This window comes from Pleurodeles waltl, chromosome 2_2 (genome assembly GCF_031143425.1).
Source record: "Pleurodeles waltl isolate 20211129_DDA chromosome 2_2, aPleWal1.hap1.20221129, whole genome shotgun sequence".
Lineage (NCBI taxonomy): Eukaryota > Metazoa > Chordata > Amphibia > Caudata > Salamandridae > Pleurodeles > Pleurodeles waltl.
The window spans coordinates 194392792-194406800 of NC_090439.1; the positions used below are offsets into that span (position 1 = coordinate 194392792).

General features: G+C 49.8%; 1 protein-coding gene across 7 annotated transcripts in view; it reads right to left on the minus strand.

Moving 5' to 3' along the window:
• ELP2 (elongator acetyltransferase complex subunit 2) overlaps nucleotides 1-14009 on the minus strand; it is a 1253630-nt gene that overhangs the window by 780812 nt on the left and 458809 nt on the right. The window lies entirely within an intron of this gene.

Sequence of the window (14009 nt, forward strand, 5' to 3'; positions counted from 1 at the left end):
TTCACCACTTTTGGCAGGAAAGAGGCTCTGGTGCAAAGCACCACCTTGTCTGGAAACACAGTCAGATAAGAAGGCTTGGATGATAAAGCCTGCAGGTCAATAAGCCTCTGGGCAGGACAGATGCTTTCACCACCAGAAAGGTTGTCTTGATGGTAAGCAGGCGGAGGGGACAATTGTGCAGTGGCTCAAAGGGAGCACACAAGAGGTAGGTGAGAACTGAATTAAGGTCCCACTGAGGCATGTTGAAGGGTGAAGGGGGAAACATATTGTAGGAGGCTGGCCTGGCTTGTAGTGGGTACCAAGGGGTACTTACACTCTGTACCAGGACCAGTTATCCCTTATTAGTGTAGAAGAGGTGTTTCTAGCAGCTTAGGCTGGTAGAAGGTAGCTATGGAGAGCAGCTTAGGCTGAACTAGGAGACATGCAAAGCTCCTACTATACCACTGGTGTCATATGCACAATATCATAAGAAAACACAATACACAGATATACTAAAAATAAAGATACTTTATTTTTATGACAATATGCCAAAAGTATCTCAGTGAGTACCCTCAGTATGAGGATAGCAAATATACACAAGATATATGTACACAGTACCAAAAATATGCAGTAATAGCAAAAGGAAGTAATGCAAGCAATGTATAGTCACAATAGATTGCAATGAGAGCACATAGGTATAGGGGCAACACAAACCATATACACCAAAAGTGGAATGCAAATCACGAATGGACCCCAAACCTATGTGAGCTTGTAGAGGGTCGCTGGGACTGTAAGAAAACAGTGAGGGTTAGAAAAATAGCCCACCCCAAGACCCTGAAAAGTAGGTGTAAAGTGCACCTATATTCCCCAGAGAGCACAGAAGTCGTGATATGGGAATTCTGCAAGGAAGACCAACACCAGCAATGCAACAAAGGTGGATTTCCGGACGAGAGTACCTGTGGAACAAGGGGACCAAGTCCAAGAGTCGCGACAAAGTCGAGATTGGGCAGATGCCCAGGAAATGCCAGCTGAGGATGCAAAGAAGCTGCCACCGGATGGTAGAAGCTGTGGATTCTGCAAGAACGAAGAGGACTAGGAACTTCCCCTTTGGAGGATGGATGTCCCACGTCGTGAAGAAGCTTGCAGAGGTGTTCCCACGCAGAAAGACCACAAACAAGCCTTGCTAGCTGCAAGGGTCGCAGTTAGGGTTTTTGGATGCTGCTGTGGCCCAGGAGGGACCAGGATGTCGCCAATTGCGTGAGGAGACAGAGGGGGCGACCAGCAAGATAGGGTGCCCTCACAGAAGCAGGCAGCACCCGCAGAAGTGCCGGAACAGGCACGACAAAGAAGAGTGAACCGGAGCTCACCCGAAGTCACAAAAGGAGATCCCACGACGCCGGAGGACAACTCAGGAGGTTGTGCACTGCAGGTTAGAGTCTCGGGGACCCAGGCTTGGCTGTGCACAAAGGAAATCCTGGAAGAGTGCACAGGAGCTGGAGCAGCTGCAAATCACGCGGTACCCAGCAATGCAGTCTAGCGTGGGGAGGCAAGGACTTACCTCCACCAAACTTGGACTGAAGAGTCACTGGACTGTGGGAGTCACTTGGACAGAGTTGCTGAGTTCCAGGGACCACACTCGTCGTGCTGAGAGGGGACCCAGAGGACCGGTGATGCAGTTCTTTTGGTGCCTGCGGTTGCAGGGGGAGGATTCCGTCGTCCCACGGGAGATTTCTTTGGAGCTTCTAGTGCAGAGAGGAGGCAGACTACCCCCACAGCATGCACCACCAGGAAAACAGTTGAGAAGGCGGCAGGATCAGCGATACAAGGTTGCAGTAGTCGTCTTTGCTACTTTGTTGCGGTTTTGCAGGCTTCCTGAGCAGTCAGCGGTCGATTCCTTGGCAGAAGGTGTAGAGAGAGATGCAGAGGAACTCTGATGAGCTCTTGCATTCGTTATCTAAAGAATTCCCCAAAGCAGAGACCCTAAATAGCCAGAAAAGGAGATTTGGCTACCTAGGAAGGAGGATAGGCTAGCAACACAGGTAAGAGCCTATCAGGAGGAGTCTCTGACGTCACCTGCTGGCACTGGCCACTGAGAGCAGTCCAGTGTGCCAGCAGCACCTCTGTTTCCGAGATGGCAGAGGTCTGGAGCACACTGGAGGAGCTCTGGGCACCTCCCCTGGGAGGTGCAGGTCAGGGGAGTGGTCACTCCCCTTTCCTTTGTCCAGTTTCGCACCAGAGCAGGGCTGGGGGATCCCTGAACCGGTGTAGACTGGCTTATGCAGAGATGGGCACCATCTGTGCCCATCAAAGCATTTCCAGAGGCTGGGGGAGGCTACTCCTCCCCAGCCCTGACACCTTTTTCCAAAGGGAGAGGGTGTAACACCCTCTCTCTGAGGAAGTCCTTTGTTCTGCCTTCCTGGGCCAAGCCTGGCTGGACCCCAGGAGGGCAGAAACCTGTCTGAGGGGTTGGCAGCAGCTGCAGTGAAACCCCGGGAAAGGCAGTTTGGCAGTACCCAGGTCTGTGCTAGAGACTCAGGGGATCATGGAATTGTCTCCCCAATGCCAGAATGGCATTGGGGTGACAATTCCATGATCTTAGACATGTTACATGGCCATGTTCGGAGTTACCATTGTGACGCTGTACATAGGTAGTGACCTATGTCCAGTGCACACGTGTAATGGTGTCCCCGCACTCACAAATTCCGGGGAATTTGCCCTGAACGATGTGGGGGCACCTTGGCTAGTGCCAGGGTGCCCACACACTAAGTAACTTAGCACCCAACCTTTACCAGGTAAAGGTTAGACATATAGTTACTTAAGTGCAGTGGTAAATGGCTGTGAAATAACGTGGACGTTATTTCACTCAGGCTGCAGTGGCAGGCCTGTGTAAGAATTGTCAGAGCTCTCTATGGGTGGCAAAAGAAATGCTGCAGCCCATAGGGATCTCCTGGAACCCCAATACCCTGGGTACCTCAGTACCATATACTAGGGAATTATAACAGTGTTCCAGTATGCCAATGTGAATTGGTGAAATTGGTCACTAGCCTGTTAGTGACAATTTGTAAAGAGAGAGCATAACCACTGAGGTTCTGGTTAGCAGAGGCTCTGTGAGACAGTTAGGCATCACACAGGGAACACATACATATAGGCCACAAACTTATGAGCACTGGGGTCCTGGCTAGCAGGGTCCCAGTGACACATAACAAACATACTGAAAACATAGGGTTTTCACTATGAGCACTGGGCCCTGGCTAGCAGGATCCCAGTGAGACAGTAAAAACACCCTGACATATACTCACAAACAGGCCAAAAGTGGGGGTAACAAGGCTAGAAAGAGGCTACTTTCTCACACATATGTACAAGCCCTTTGAAAAACCTATTTACAATAGGAGACTTAAATAAAGAGGGTCGGTCATGCAGTCACAGAAAGGTTGACAGAACAGAAAGATAGCCCTTAAGAGTGCCCAGACCAGAGCCCTGCTGGGCAAGGGTAAGGATGAAGAGAAGAATATCAGAAACAGAAGCAGGAAGAGGACTGATAGACTTTTCTGTAACATACAATACAATTTTTTGCAACCAGTAGGCGTACACCATCTTGGTGGAGAGATGCCTGGCTGCCAGAATAACATTACAGATTTAGGAAAAAAGGTAGAAGACTGTCAACTGCTGCCACTCAATCTCCACGCAAGAAGGTGGAGAGTTGACAGGTTTGTGTGGAGAGCCCACCACTGCCGCTGCAACAGAAGATCCTCCTGACGGGCCAGCCTCACAGGGTGACTGATGCTCATTTTCAGAAGCTCAAGATACCAGACTCTCCATGCCCAGTTCAAGAATGACTTGGGCCAGTTTGTTTATGATCTTCTTGAGAACTTTAAGCAGAAATGGTTTTGGCGGAAAGATGTACAGGAAGCCTGAACTCCACTCAAGATGAAAAGCATCTCTGAGCGATAGCCGCCTTGGAAACTCCAACGTGCAAAACTGCTGACAGTGCATGTTCTCTTTGGAGGCGAACAGATCTAACCAAGGCTCTCCCCTGTGCTGAAAAGAGTCCTTGCACCGCCAGTGAATGGAGAATTCACTCATGATCTGCTAAGCATCTATGGCTGAGTTCTCCCACCCTGGAGCTCAGAGAACCTGCCAGTGTTGAACCACCAGATGTATGTTCCAGCCACACCCAGAGACACAGAGGGCCTCATTCTGACCCTGGCGGTTGAAAACTGCCAGGGCAGACTGCCGCGGAAGCACCGCCAACAGGCTGGCGGTGCTTCATGGGCAATTCTGACCGTGGCGGTAAAGCCGCGGTCAGAAAAGGGCAACCGGCGGTTTCCCGCCGGTTTACCCCTGCCCCAAAGAATCCTCCATGGCGGCGCTGCTCGCAGCACCGCCATGGGGATTCCGACCCCCTTCCCGCCATCCTGGTCCTGGCGGTAAAAAACGCCAGGAACAGGATGGCGGGAACGGGTGTCGTGGGGCCCCTGGGGGCCCCTGCACTGCCCATGCCTGTGCACTGCTCTGGTGCCACAGGCATGGGCAGTGCAGAGGCCCCCTAACAGGGCTCCATAATAATTTTCAGTGTCTGCCTAGCAGACACTGAAAATCGCGACGGGTGCCACTGCACCCGTCGCACCCCTTCAACTCTGCCGGCTCCATTCGGAGCCGGCTTCATTGTTGAAGGGGCTTTCCCGCTGGGCCGGCGGGCGGCCTTCTGGCGGTCGCCCGCCGGCCCAGCGGGAAAGTCAGAATGACCGCCGCGGTCATTTGACCGCGGTACGGTCTTCTGGCGTATCCTGCCAGGCGGGCGGCTTCCGCCACCCGCCGGGGTCCGAATGAGGCCCAGAGTCTCTTGACAAAGGTTTCATGACCACATCCCGCTCTGCTTGTTGCAGTACTACACAGCGGTGGTGTTGTCTGTGTACACCTGCACTTTCTTCCCCTTGGGAGTGGGAAGACATGCTTTCAATGCCAGTTGGATCACTCGGAGCTCCAGCAAGTTTATGTGGAGTCCAGAATCCCCCAGAGACCAGAGTCCTCTCATATCCACCTCTCCCAGATTAACGCCCCCCCCGACACTCCCCAACCCAGGAGCGTCCTGTCTGTCACCACTATGTAATCTTGTCGGGGAAGGGGAAGGAGTCTGCCTTTGACGCAATCTCGGTTTTTTAGCCACCATTGCAGATCTTTTGCAGTTCTCCCGAGATCTGTGCCTGGGATGAGCTCAGCTTCAACAGCCAGTTGTATAGACCGGGGAAAATCAAAACCCCTAATCTCCACAGATGAGCTGCTACCACCGTCATCACCTTGGTGAACACCGGAGGGACGATGGCAGTGAGCTCAATGACCAACTCCAGGCCAATGGTTTTTACATAGCAAATATATATTTTGTTAATTTATTTCTAGAACCACAAGATTCAAGTTACAGGTAAGTTCATTTGCAAGTAAGTATCCAACATACGTATCAATACCACTTTGTTTCAAATTGGCAAGTTGCATGGTTTTCGAATAAATAGCAATAATCTGTTTCAAAAGTGCACACTGCAATTTTCAAATACAGTTCTAAGGAGGATGAAAAGTTAGCACAGTTTTGAGGTAAGTACAAGACTTACAGTTCCAGTTTCCGGGGGTTAGGATGTCCGCAGGTTGAGATTCAAGTTAACCCCAAACACCCAACGCCAGCAACAAGGGTCAAGCCTACTGCAGAGGTCAAAATTGAGCACTCGGAATCTGGCCTGCTTCTAGGTAAGTACCTGTGTTTTCAGAGAGCAGACCTCTGGGGGTTTAGAGGAGCACCAGGGGAGGGCCACAGGTCAGCACCAAACACACATCCTCAGCGGAAAATGGGCAGCTGGGTGCAGGGTGCAAACACAGCTTTGGGCTCCCACTGCTTTCCTATAGGGAGACCCCGGGGGTAACAAAAGATACTGCAGGTGAAGTCCAGGGGGTCGATTCTGGGAAATCAAAAGCTGGACAAGGACGAGGGCCGCCTGTTGGAGGTTGCTGCACCGAAGGTCAGATTCCCCAAGGCCAGGAGGCTGCGGGTGCTCGGGTATATTTTGGCGTCAGGAATCTTCATCTGGCTCTGTCGCGGTCAGGGGGGTCCTCCGGGTTCAGGCTGCAGGTGTCGTCTTGTTGGACAGGAGGTGTCAACCAACGGTGGGCACTTGCTCCAAATCGCCTGGGGACCAGCTCTAGTCAGATGGGCCACCTGGACATGGGACGTGGACCTCAGGTGCAGAGTGGGCAGGATTCACGGATCCGGGGAGGATCTGGAGTCCTTTGTTAGAGTTTATTTTTGGACAGGGCCATTGTCCACAGCAGTTCTTGGTGCTGTGGGGTGCAGGCAGTCCTCTTGAGGCTTTTAAGAGCCCGCTGGTCCTGCAGGATGCCTCGCCTTTTGGTTGCAGGGCTTCAGAAGCTGGAGACAGGCTGGTAGGGATAGGGCCAAGTCAGTTGGGCCCTCATTACGAATGTGGCAGTCTTACTGCTGTGGACCCGGCAGTAAAGACTGCTGTATTACAAGTCTAGTGGTTTGACCACTCAGATTCCAGAACTTTCTGTCACCGAAATGAGAGAAAAAGGTGTTTTTTTGGCCAAATTTTGAGGTTTGCAAAGGATTCTCAGTAACAGAACCTGGTGAGAGCCCCACAAGTCACCCCATCTTGAATTTCCCTAGGTGTCTAGTTTTAAAAAATGTGTAGGTTTGGTAGGTTTCCCTAGGTGCCAGCTGAGCTAGAGGCCAAAATCTACAGCTAGGCACTTTGCAAAAAAACACGTCAGATTTAAATGTAAAAATGTGATGTATCCATGGTGTGTTTCCTGTCGAGAGCATTAGGCCTACCCACGCAAGTGAGGTATCATTTTTAATCGCGAGACATGGGGGGAACACAGAATAGCAAAACAAGTGTTATTGCCCCTTGTCTTTCTCTACATTTGTTCCTTCAAAATGTAAGACAATGTGTAAAAAAAAAAGGAGTCTATTTGAGAAATGGCCTGTAATTCACATGCTAGTATGGGCACCCCGGAATACAGAGTTTGTGCAAATAACCACTGCGTCTCAACACCTTATCTTGTGCCTATTATGGAAATACAAAGGTTTTCTTGATACCTATTTTTCGCTCTTTATATTTCAGCAAATGAATTGCTGTATACCCGGTTTAGAATGAAAACCCACTGCAACGTGCAGTTCATTTATTGGCTCTGGGTACCTAGGATTCTGAATGAACCTACAAGCCCTATATATCCCCGCAACCAGAAGAGTCCAGCAGATGTAGCGGTATATTGCTTTAGAAAATCTGACATAGCAAGAAAAAGTTACAGAGTAAAACGTGGAGAAAAATGGCTGTTTTTTTCTCACCTCAATTTCAATATTTTTTCATTTCTGCTGTTATTTTCTGTAGGAAACCCTTGTAGGATCTACACAAATTACCCCTTGCTGAATTCAGAATTTTGTCTACTTTCCAGACATGTTTAGCTGTCCGGGATCCAGTATTGGTTTCACACCCATTTCCGTCACTAACTGGAAAGAGGCTGAAAGCACAAAACAAAAATCATAAAAATGGGTATGTCCCAGTAAAATGCCAAAATTGTGCTGCAAAATTGAGTTTTCTGATTCAACCCTGCCTGTTCCTGAAAGCTGGGAAGATGATGATTTTAGCACTGCAAACCGTTTGTTGATGCCATTTTCAGGGGAAAAACCACAAGCCTTCTCCCGGAGCCTTTTATTCCCTTTTTGGTGTGAAAAAACGATTTTTTTGCTGTATTTGGCTAATTTCTTGGTCTCTTTCAGGGAAACCCACAAACTCTGGGTACCTCTAGAATCCCTAGGGTGTTGGAAAAAAAGGAAGCAAATTTGGTGTGGGTAGCTTATGTGGACTAAAAGTTATGGGGGCCTAAGCGCGAACTGCCCCAAATAGCCAAAAAAAGGCCTGCCTTCTGAGAGGGAAAGGGTCTGGCAGCGAAGGAGTTAAGGAAGGCACGTTGTTGCAACCGTTCCGCCAATAAGTATGACTGTGCCATGAAAGTACAAACATCAGTACAATTCCTCCTGTATCTAAAAAAATGGCCTACAATGATATCATCCCTTAGAGCTTGTGGATAAAAAGATGTAAAGTGTAGAAGAGGATTTCTGCCGGTTGGTTTTTGATGCAGAGCAGTGATGAGTCTGCAATCAGTATCTAGGTCCAAAAACGTAGCAGTATCTTTGCTGATAGACCAGATAAAATGGAGACAAAGATCTAAACCGTTCAACCAGTGTAAAAAATAATTAAATTTTTCTTCAGGACCGGACCAAAAACACACAGCATAATCAATATACCGTTTCCATATAACTACAGTAAAGCTGTAAGGGGTTGTTTCATGAAGAGAAGTTACTTACCTTCGGTAACAAATGTTCTGGTAGAGACATATTCTAGTTACAGATTGCTTACATTACGCTTTAGATTGGATCTCAAGACTTCTTTCTTTGAGCATTACCCTTATGCGCCATCAGGTGGAGTTGGTCGACTCCGCATCTGTTGTTGGCATTGTGGTCAGTGTGATGACATCGCAGTAGTATGTAGACACCACCCCAGCACACTGACGTCAGTTTCTTCTCATGACTTTCCACACCAGTAGCATGAAGCCATGAACAACACTGAGAATGGTGCGCCAGAACTGGGGCCCTGAAAAGAGAATCGCTGTCACTAGAAATCAGTTTGCAGTTTGAGGAGGATGGGTGGGATGGTAAGGAATGTGCAAGTAGAATATGTCTCTACCAGATTAATTTGTAACCAAAGGTAAGTAACTTTTTCATCTGATAGAGACTTCTAGTTGCAGATTCCTTACCTTAGAATAGATACCCAAGTAATACCATCCTCGGTGGTGGGATGCTAAAAAGAGCATACTAGAAAGTCCAGTAGGACCGAACAGCCAAAGTAGCGATCTCTGCGGACTTGTCTGTCCAGGCACCAATGTTTTGTGAACATGTGCAGGGATGCCCACGTTGTTGTCTGGCAGATGTCCAGGAAAAGAACTCTGCATGCTAATGATGTGGTGGCTGCAGTTGCTCTGGTGGAGTGAGCGCCCAAACCCACAGGGCTAGAGCATAACACATCTTGATGCAGAGCACCACCCATCTTGAGATGGTACGCTTATGCACCGCCTGCCCTTTCTTTTCACCGACATAACCAACACAGAGTTGATCGTCCACCTGGAAGTCTTTGGTACTATTGAGGTAGAACACCAACACTCTTTTTGGAGCTATACGGTGGAGTCTCTCCTCTTCCTAAGAGGGATGTGGGGGGTGTCAAAAGTAGACAAAGTGATGAACTAGCCTACATGAAAAGGCGTAATAATCTTATGAAGGAAGGAGGCCCTTGTACGTAGCACCACTTTGTCAGGATGGACAGATAAAAATGGTGGGTTCAAAGAAAGAGCTTGAAGCTCACTCACTCTTCGAGCAGAGGTGAGGGCAATGAGGAAAGCAGTTTTTAATGTGAAGAGCTGCAAGGGACAAATATGGAGTGTCTCAAAAGGAGCACACATACATTAAGAAGGACCAGGTTTAAATCACACTGGGGCATAATGAACGGTGTAGGTGGGAATAAATGGGCCTTTAAGGAACCTCTGAACAATGGGAGACTTGAATAATAAAGGTTAATCTGGTCAATCTGAGAAAGACCGAGACAGCAGATAAGTAGTCTTTAAGGGTGCCAAAAGCAAAGTCCCATCTGGGCAAGAGAGAGGATGACCAGTAGACCCTCAGACAAAGGTACAGAAGGGAGATCAACAGATTTGTTGGTACACCATGCCACAAATTTGTGCCAATGACAGGCGTATAGTGTTTTGATGGAGGGATGCCTATCTGCCAAGTTAACATTGCAGACTTCGGGCAGAAGTTCGAAAGCTGTCAACTGCCGCCGCTCAATCTCCAAGGAAGAAGGCAGAGACTGGAGAGGTTCAGGTACAGCAACAGAAGATCTTCCCAAAGGGGCAGTCTGATTGGAGGATCCGTGCCCATGTTCAGGAGCTCAGGATACCATACTCTTCGTGGCCAGTCTGGAGCCACAAGGATTACTTGGGCCCAGTTGCTCATGATCTTCTTCAGAACTCGGGCAGAAGTGGTATTAGTGGGAAGGAGTAAAGGAGACCTGAGCTCCACTTGAGACGAAAAGCATCGCAGAGCAAGTGCTGCCTTGGAAACTTAAATACGCAAAACAGTTGACATTTTGCATTTTCTACGGAGGCTAACAGATCTAACCAAGGCTCCCCCCATTGCTGAAAGAAACCTTGCATCACCTCTGGATGGAGACGCGATTCATGATCGACTATGCACCGACAGCTGAGTTTGTCTGCTCTGGTGTTCAGAGAGCCTACCAGATGTTATAGCACCAGGCATATGCCCTGGTGTTCCAGCCATGTCCAGAGGTGCAGAGCTTCTTGACAAAGGGTCCATGATCCCACTCCACCCTCCTTGCTGCGATACCACATGGCGGTGGTGTTGTCCGTGAACACCTGCATCACTTTCCCTTTGAGAGAAGAAATGAGCGCCCAAAGCTCCAAAAGATGGATGTGGAGTCCGGAGACCAGACACCTCTGATCTATGCCTCTCCCATGTGGCCGACCCATCCCAGGAGTGACATATCTGTCACTACTGTGAGATCTGGTTAGGGAAGGGAGTGGGATCTGCCGTTGACCCAATCCTGATTTGAAGGCCGCCACTCCAGATCTTGCGTAGCTCCCTCCAAGATATGGACCATGTCGGAGAAGCTCCCCTCATGCTGCACCCTTTGGAACTTCAGGTCTGACTGCAGAGCCTGCATTTGTCATCTGGCATGTGTCACCAACAGAATGCAGGAAGCCATCAAGCCCATCAGCCTCAGAATCATTCCCACCTAAATCCAGGATAGAGGCTGAAACTTTGTTATTATAGCCTGAATATTCTGGACTCGCTTTTCTGGAGGAAAAGTCCGAAATAACACTGTGTCAGCTTTGATGAAGGGGTGCCTCTGAGAGGGAGTTAGGTGTGACTTCTGCACGTTTATAATAAACCCCAACGACTGCAGAAGGTTCATTGTAGTCTGGAGGTGGGAGCTGACAGTCTGGTGCGTGCTTGCCTTCAACAGCCAGTCGTTGAGGTAGGGGAAGACTGAAACCCCTAACCTGAGAAGATGGGATGCAACCACCGCCTTCAATGGTAGGGCTGAAGGGGAGCACAGTAAATTGAAAGTGCTCGTGACCTACCATGAATCGCAAGTAGTGTCTTTGGGCAGGCAAGACAGGTATATGTAAGTTAGCCTTGTGCAAGTCGAACGCTATCATCCAGTCTCCAGAGTCCAGGGCAGCAGGACCTGAGCCAGGGTGAGCATTTTGAACTTCTTCTTCCTGAGGAAGAGATTGAGGGCCCAGAGGTCTGGATAGGGCAAAAGCCCTTGTCCTTCTTGGGCACCAAAAAGTAGCAGGTATAACAACTACGACCTCATTGTGTCCCAGGGACCCTCTCAATGTCTTCCTTGGCCAAGAGAGCCACAATTTCCTTCCAGCGAAGTACCAAATGATCCTCTGATCAGCTGTCGTAAGACACATGGGCAGAGCTTTAGTCCTGAAGGGGAGGGATTATCCCTTTCAGACTATTTGCAAAACGTACCTGTCCATCATGATGGATTCCCAGTGGGGCAGGTGATGGCAGATCCTGCCTCCATCCGGTCCAGGATGTTGCAACTGACTAGGAGGGTTTGAAGGCTGCAGCGAGAGCAGGGGTGGACTGTGCAGACCTCATGCCCCTGATACACAAGCCCATGGGATTCCACGTCTGCTACCACGCAGTGTTCTGTGCAGCATGCGCTGCTGCGAGGCCAAGGGACCAAGTGGGAGCTCAGGACTCCTTGAAAGGCGCAAGCGTCGAGTCAGCTTTGTCTCTGAAGGGATGGGTGCCATCAAAAGGCATGTCCATGAGAAACTATTGGACATCCCTGAAAAGCCAAACATCCTTAACCAGGCGTGGCAAGGTCACTGCCGACAAAACCAATCTACCTAGTAAGTCGGCCGTGTCCACCCCACAAAGTATCATGCACTTGGCCGCATCCCTCCCATCAGCAACGGCTCGGGCCTCCTCTGGGACCTACCGCAGCAGCTGTGCCACAGTATTCCACAAGGAGAGGCATGCGGTGTTCATGGACCGCAATGCCAGACAGGAGGAAGAAAACATCTTCCCAAGCTGATCGAGTCTTTTTGATTCCCAATCCGGATAGGCGGATGGGAATGTGCCAGATGAGGAAGAAGCCTGGATGACAAGCCTCTCAGTTGTAGGGCGTTTGGACAGGAATTTAGGATAGTTTTGCAGAGGCCAATGGCAGCAGGCGATCGTCCTGTTTGCAGGAGCCCCTGTGCTGGGTCTGGACCAGGTGCCCAGGAGGACATCCGTGAATGCTTCATTGAAAGGTAGGAGGGGTTTCGAAGTGAAAGTGCCAGGCTGCAGCACCTCAGTCAGGAGTTTAGTCCTGACCGCCACAGAAGGAAGCTCGAGGCTGAGGACCTCAGCCGCCCTACTGACCACCATGGAATATGATGCTCCCTCCTGCTTAGCCATGGTAGGGGGATAAAGCATGACAGCATCTGGAGAAATATCCAGACCACTAGCTTTGCCCAATTCCTGTGCCCAGTCCAGTTCAGGGTTGTGTAGCTGGTATTCTAGAGGGACAAGCAACCCCCTCCAAACCTTCCCCATACTCATACCCATAGTAAAAAGTGTCAGGATTCAACCTGGGGTGAGTAGACCCCATCAAAGACGGATCTGGCATTGAGCGATGCTGTTCCAACTCTGGGTTGTCAGGGATAATGATTGGGTCGACCTTGATTATGGGCCCAACTGACATCAGGAGCCTCAAAGTGTTTGTCTGCACCAGGGAATGTCGTGTTGGCATGACTGGCATTGGCCCGGATCTGATAACAAATCCACAGGGGCCCTCAGTGGCTGGGGCCAAAGCCGCTAGCACGGAAGCCGAATGACCCCCTTCCAGCCCCACATTGTCTGAAAGCACTGCAGGAAGGTTGGTCTGCCCAAAAATGAGGCACATAGCCATATAAAATTCTCTTAACTGGGCAGGGGTGGCTCCGGGAAACTCAGGGAGGCACAGAGCCGACCTAGAAATAGGCTCCATGGACGGAGGCCTAGAGCGTCAAGGCTCTTCCCACGTCATGTCAGCTGAGCGACGGGGTAAAGTCGAAGAACGTTTGGCCTTCTTCAATCACTTCTTTTTCTGACCTGACTGTCCCGAAGACTTGGGACTACGGAGAGTGGTGGTGACTCCGCGAGCAGTCTCATGACCTTCCTCTTGAATGAGACTGGGAGCGAGCGGAGTCGGGCACCTTGTCCCATGAACTTCAGGGACTGCTCCCTCAAAGCCTTTAGGTTCATGGCCCAGCACTCGAGCACGGCTTCACCTTCCAGTCACCACAAGCACACGAGGTGCAGATTCATCACCGACATCATTCGGTGACAGGAGTCATGTGACATCCTCGATGCACCAAAAGAGCCAAAAAATATCGACAAAATGGTTGAAGTTATTAAAAAATTTGCTAAGAGCAGCTCCCTCCGGATCTGTACGTAGGCTGGCGCCAAAAGAAAAGAACTGACGTCAGGGCGCTGGAGTGGTGCCTATATACAACTGCGGCATTATCACGGCAAACACAACATCAAAGACCGGCGTGGAGTCGACCATGCCACCTGACAGCATGCAAGTGTACTTTGTAGGTAAGTGCCCTTTTGGCATGGTTACACCCCACTTTTTGCCTGATATGGACGCTAACTTGACTGAGTGTGTGCTGGGATCCTGCTAACCAGGCGCCAGCACCAGTGTTCTTTCCCAAACCTGTACCACTGTTTCCACAATTGGGCCACAGCTACGTCCCATGTAAAAAGTACCAGTGATGCCAAGGGCTCTGTGACCAGAGAGGGTCCCTAAAGGCTGCAGCATGTATTGTGTCTCCCTAAAGGACGCCCCACCAAACACATGCACACTGCCATTGCTGCTTGTGTTTGTTGGTGGGGAGAAAAA